Raw genomic sequence first — 6,980 nt, forward strand, 5'->3', positions numbered from 1 at the left:
CTTCATTCCTGGTGCTGACATGAGAGTTGGTATGCCTTTGGGCTGAGCCAGAATTTATCTATCTTAAAGAGACACACATATATATATATATATATATATATATATATATATATATATATACACAATATATATATATACACACAGAGATATATATTTTTTTCCCCTGAAGTTAATCTTCCTTTTCCCTTTTTTTGAGTTAGTCTTTGCTGGCTCCATTTGTGAAGTGTCTCTTGCTGCCACAGTGCAATTGCTAGAGCTGGCATGCAAGACGAAGAAATCGGTAGCTGAAGCTGAAATTGCTAACAGGGCCGGGAATGCACTTTTAAAAGAGATTATATGGTATTAAAATGTGTACCTACAACATGAATGCATAGATACTGAAAAACTAGGATGGAAAAATATGACTGCTTTCTGCTTATAAGGGTTGTTACCACTTTTCTAGTCCAAATCTGAAGCCAAAGGCATGTGTGCCTTTTTGCATTAGACTTTTGTTTTTCTCTAGAGAAACAATTACCAGTTTGGCCTTTGGGTCAGATTGTGGTCCACATGGGACTGGTTTTGCACATGCAAAGGGAAGAAATACAAAAAGAAAATCATGTGGCAAAGTAAATAATTCCAAAATCAAATATAATAGATTTAAAAAAATATTTATTTATCATGCTGTAAATGGCACAGTGTTTCTGAGGTAATTCCGCAGATTATTCCTGTGTGCATGGGTACCTGATCCTTCTAATCACTTGCATGCTTGTCCCCTCATGGGAACAGAACTGCTGCCAGTACAGGCTGAAACACAGCTGACACTCCAAACCCTTCTCAGTTGTTCATGAGTAGAAGTTACAAGTGGGGTTTATTGCATGTCACAAAACCTGTGGAGTCACCCTTCTTTTTTGCAGGCCTGAGCACTGTGGCAATGAAAGACAATTTGCTTGTAGGACCTCGAGAGCTTAGGAGCAGGGCCCTCATATATCCTGACTCCTCCTTAGGTGGCATGGAGAATGGTTCATCTTCTTTATGGGCTTATTTTTGGCTTGACCTTAATTTTGACTTGCTGCATTAATTTGTCTTACAGTTTTCTGTAAGCCTATACTTCTGTATCAAGTGGAGTGTGTCAAGCTGTGGTTTTGAGCTGCCTGCCCTCACATATGGCCATTTGAAAATCATCACCGCTACTGCTTCCTGGCTCCAGTGTGATTAAATTTCTTTGTTGGGTATATACAAAGAAACAAGGTGCTGACTAACCGTGTGTTTTATAATTTTAGGTGACAGGCACAGCAGCTCACACATTTTAGCACAATCAATTCCTTGCTGCTGCCATCAGTGAAAACAGTGATTGTTCCAAAGTGTACATGGTAGCACAGGCATGGCCTTAAATTAAATGGCATTCCTCTGATCCAATGTCCTTGGATCAACTTGGAAAAGTAAGGTAAGGGAAGTAAGACGTTTTTAAGCTGTCTTTAGAAAGAGAATCATTTGCCCACAGTGAACTGTGAATCATGAACCACATCTTCGCCTGCTGCTTGGTCTGCAGGTCGTTGTTAAGAAGGCCCTGGAATGAATGCATTGTCCTCCAGAAAAGAAAAGACTGAATTTTGGTTTTAAGAGATGTCCTTTCTCTTTCTTTTGCTGTCAGCTCATCATTTACAGTTTGTGGACTGAGATGGCTGGCTTTAATTTGTCCATAAGGATGGCTAGAATATTTTGTGGCTCTTTCAGTTTAACTTTCATAGGCTACTCTGACTCAGTGCCAGCTGGATTTTAATCCTTACTACTTTCTCCACTTTTTAGTGTCATTTTTAGCATCTCTCCAATTTCCATGTGCCTTTCTTATTTTGAAGCAGTGAACAAAATATCTGTCTGACTAAAGAGTTTTTTAGTGTTTACCTTTACTGAAATATTTAATGTAATATTTTATACCTTGAAAACACATAACACCTAGTGATCCTGTTTGTCTGTTGTCATTATTTGAGACTTTGCCTAGAGAGGGTTTGTGCTCTGCACAATGAACTCCCAAGAGCTGGAGTTCCTTACTGCTGTTGCACAAGGAGTTTGTGTGTTCAGGACAGATTAAAGCTTGCTCAGTTGGTGTGGGGTTAACAAATGCAGTGGGCAGGAGAAGTCATACTGTTCAGAAGTCATTTGTTTCAAAATACTTTGTGCAAACATCATTTTTTACCTCAGATTGCAGAAATACGGGATATATTGGATTTGAAAATAAACAAAGCTAGACTTTTAATTCACCAGCCTATTCTTTTTAAAGTATTATGCCACTAGAAAAATGTTTTACTTATTCATAGAGCATGCATGTATGTAAATATTTACAAGAAAAAAGAATAATTTTACAGATACCTGTTCCACCATTTGGTTATTCTTTTTTCTTCCTCCGAATTGTTGCTGTGCGTTGCAGTTGGGGCGTGATAGGTCAGATGTGCAAAACCCCCTACAATTTCAAGTGAGATGGGTTTTTTTATCATACAATATATAGCATTTTGCCACAGGACAACTTTCTCCCAATGGCAGGGCACTGAGCAGCCTGCATCTGTGGGAAAGTGGTAGCTGATGTTCATTTCGATGCCCCAGGATACGACTTTCAGTGTCTCTGCTGCCAAGGCATACCCTAAATTGATGGGACAAAAGGCACAACCTGGATCTTCCATGTGTTAAAGTGAGGAAATGAAATCTTAAATCTCATTTAGGTTTGGAATTATGTGGATTGGCAATGCCTGTGGAGTTCAAACGGGGAAAAAGATGAGTCTCTTACTCCAGAAAGGGGCTGGAAGTATTTATGGAGGGTAGAAGCAGACAAGCCAGAGAGCTTTTCTTGCAGTAGCCAAAACTGAGTTGAGAATGAGGGGAAAAGGGGAAGACACGAAAGTCTAATGAAAAAACATGTTGAATTTATAATGTACCTTAAGAGAAAAAATTCTGTGTCGTCTGCGACAGGAAAGTGTCTCTGGTATTACTTCAGGCTCTCAGTGTGATCTGCTGAAGTGCTGAACTCTATGGGGCAATCCTAATTTCTCATTTCATTCTTCTGCAAGGGTTCACAATATTTCCAGGCAGGCACCAGAAATCATGTTGCTTGTATGCAGCTTTTTCTTCTGCTTCCCGTGTTTTCCCACAGCAGTGGGCACCTACCTCTGCTTCCACTCAGGCTGGAGAGAAGCCTCCCGTTGGTGTGGGCAATTCAGCATCTGGCTCTTTTTATAAAAGAGGGTTTTTTAAACAAGTGTAGGCAAGGAAATTGCAACACCACTTACAAACATCCTCTCCTACTCACCTTAATGTGAAAATGCCATGAAATAGTAGGCTCAGGAATGTGTACAGAACAGGGCTTTGAGACTTCTACATGTGCTCAGTGAGGATAAATTTTGTGGAGTGTGTGTGTGTATTTTCCTTCCTGGCTTTATCACAGCGCTTGGGGGTTTTTCCTTCTGGTCATCAGCTGTTGCTCTATTCTTCAGCCCTAAAACAAGAAAACTCAAGTAGACAGCTTTGCAGTTGATTGCTGGCCTTTGCCCTGTCTGACTGAGGTGAAGAAATCAGCACAGTTTTGATTTCAGTCATGTGTGTGGAGTATTCAGTCATATCAAGGACCCTTCCCAAGGAAGGCTGTTCACAAGTACACTTGGATTTACTAAGGTTATACATCATTTGTATAAACTGCTCTCACATACACCTACACAAAACTGGAACATAAAGGTTTCTTTTAGCTTTTCTGATTGTAGAATCATATGACATGCTTTAAAAATATTTAAAGAAATTGATAAAAATCAAGCTATCTAAAAATATTTTTGTGGCTAGAAAGTAAGCTTCAATGTCCAACAAACCATTTGATTTAAAAAATATTTTAAAATACCAGTATATGTGAAATTCCAGCTTTCTCCCCAGCATTCCTCCAGAGAAAGATCAAATACTTTATCTTTGACTTCTTTTGTTTATCAGTGAACTGATAAGACACTCCTATTGCAGCAGTGGTGTGGGATGTGCCTTACACTGTGCCTTGCCAATAGAGCAGGTTTGTTCCATTGAGGGTTAGGAATATTTAATCCTTTAACACTGACATATACAACACGCAGCCATGTCAGCTACAGCTGTTTTGTTACATCAGCAACAAAATTATAGATGGTTTTGAAGCTTCTGTGTTGGAAATGAATACATTTGAGGATTCAACTGGCTGGCAGTGTTTATGTAATTCAATCTTGCCATCTGGAAGAAAGTAAATATTTTTTAGGAAATTGAAGTCAAGGTACCAAGCTCCTTTTCGTTTCTGGCTGTTGCAAGTAAGTTAAGTGGTACCAAGTTGATGAAAATCTTCAATAGGGAGGGGATCAGGGTTATATTTTAAAGATTGTTATGCAAGTGCATTGATGCATAAAATTGTTTCAGAATATCTTCATTATTAACTTCCCTGCTTATTCAATTGTTAGATGCCTTTCTTCTGCTCAGATAAAACCAGCATGTTTTTTCAGTGAAATGTGATAAAACATGAGAAAGTATGCATGCAGAATGAATAGGTGTAACTGAAGCGCTCAGGTGGTTGCTTTTCTTCTCATATTTTTCTGTTATTTCCTTATTCTTCCTTTTGTTGGTTGTTTTTTTCATTCTGTATTACATTTTGCTTTTCAAAGATCTACTCTTTTTTTTTCTTTATTTGTGTGCTTTATTTGTTTTTAATTATTTGAATGTTTTTCAAGGTTTTTGCTCAGTTTTCTGAAGAAACAGTTTACACAGTCATGCCAGGTTGATGATCACAGTCCCCCTGTGATCATTTTGTTAGTCACTCTCAAATAAACAGAGAGCCAGGAGAAGCTTTGTTGTTATATTATTTAATGAAACCTTTACGTGAAGATCTCTGAATTATGTAACATTTGTTCAAATTTATAGGATTTTGTGAAAAGACCAACGAGCACCTGAGCCAATAGTATGGTGGTTGTGCCCTTGGCTCCTGAGGGGAGAAGGGCAGGAAAAAATAGGCAGAGGTGTGGACTCAGCAGAATAGTAATAGTAACGAGAGAAAAGAGTTTTCAGCATTCTGGAAAGGATCACTCAAACCAGAAGAAAGGTATAGTCTGTTCCTGCTTAACTTTGGTGTCTGGTGGCTTCACTGGTTCCTTAAAACTCTTGCTTTCTCTGCTCTTTGAGATTATATTCACCCTTCCTTCTTGATGTCTGCATCCTCTTGCTTTGCTCTGTTCTGCTAAAGCACTGATTGTTTACTGAGGCTTGTGCAAGCATGCTGATGTTCTGCTGAAGTTAAAAATACTGTTGCCGTGTAGCAGCTAGTCAAATAATGGGATTTTAAACTGAAATATCTAACTTCATATTCAGTGGAAGCTGCCTGTCAGCATTTCTATAGGCCTGAATAGGCTTTTTAAAAGGATCTAGCTCTAAGCCTTCATAATTGAACTTAAGCTCCTAAGTTACTTATCTACTCCTGAAATTTAAACCTGATCCATGTTGTAAAACTGCAATGAAGAACTACATGAAAAATGAAATAGGATGTTTTTGGAGAATTTCTCATTTAGAATTGCTTCTTAGCAACATAAGCAACAATTTTAGGAATGTTGATCTGATTTTTATTGTCTTGTATATGAATTTCTTTATTAAGCGAGCTATTCGGTGTCCAAATCATGGCACATTCCAACTTTGTCAGTGTGATCTAGGCATTGCACTGGAAATAAATACACAGACTGGTGACTTTGTAAACATTTATGGCTGTGCCCTGTGTTAAATAAGGACTATGCTTTATTTTCACGCAATAAAATTTAATTAGTTGTAAGTCAGGTTTTGCTTTAGTTGTAATTAGTTTAGCATATAATTATTCTGTCTAATAGCAATCTGAAATCTGCATGCATTTTGATTTTATTCCAAGTTAAAAAACAAAGAAACCCTCTTAGAAGTATTCAATCAGTAGCTATAATAGAATCTTATTAGTCAACCATATTATAGACTGTGTAAATCTTTAAGTGACTGAAGCAGTGTTTTCACGGGTGCTTGTTATGTATGGCATTAAAAAGAGATATAAAAATGCTTTATCTTGGACTTGCAACTTCTATATCATTTGGAAGAAATCAGTGATCTAGGGTTTTTTTTGGTGAATTTAGTATTTCCTGGTTTGACTTTTAGCTCTTTTAAATTTTTATTTTAAAATTAAAGGCCTAGCTTTTGTAAGATATAACTGGGAACTTTGTGTGAAAACAGTAATACTTCAGTTTTAACAAACATACACATGTTAAATCTCATAATTTACACACAAATATTATTGCCTATTAAAGAGTATTGTAATGATTAATGAGTAGTTTTTGAACAGTATCTTGTATCTTCTGTCTTTTGGATGTGTCTGGCTGCCATTTCTAACGAAGTTGCCCTGCCAAGGAATCTTCTGACAGCTCTTCCTATGGATTTCCTTATGGGAACAGCATTAAAGCAAGGGATAAATGCAGAGTCTGGCATGCTATTAGCTGCAGTGGAGTGATGGGGAGCAGAGCTTCTGTTCTCACTTCCACCCTAAGCAGCTTATTTTTTGCTAGCAGTGGTTTACATCTTGCTTGCTAGTAATGTTGCTCTAAATTAAATTTCACCTGTATTATTAATTTTAAGGTTCTGATATGTTTCTTCCATAAAAGGGCTCTCTCTGAGCTGCTCATCATTTCATCAGTCTATAGGTCAGGAAATTATGTCTAATCAGAGCACAGGGAATGGCACTTTTTAAGGAATTGAACAGTCAACAGCCTTTTAGTTGATGATATTTGTCTTTTTAAAACTCTGTGGTCTGATTGGGAGGGATAAATGACTTCACAACAAGAAGAGAGATACTCAAACATTTACATTTAAAAAGGAACATGTACTTTAGCTTGGAAGGAAATTTCCTCATTTTTAAGGAATAGTATTTTCAGTTACTTCTCTGCTTTTCCAATTACCTACCCTATAGAACTCAAAAAAATAGATATTTCTGTTAACTCATATGATATGCCTGCTAA

Source organism: Zonotrichia albicollis, chromosome Z (assembly GCF_047830755.1).
Source record: "Zonotrichia albicollis isolate bZonAlb1 chromosome Z, bZonAlb1.hap1, whole genome shotgun sequence".
Lineage (NCBI taxonomy): Eukaryota > Metazoa > Chordata > Aves > Passeriformes > Passerellidae > Zonotrichia > Zonotrichia albicollis.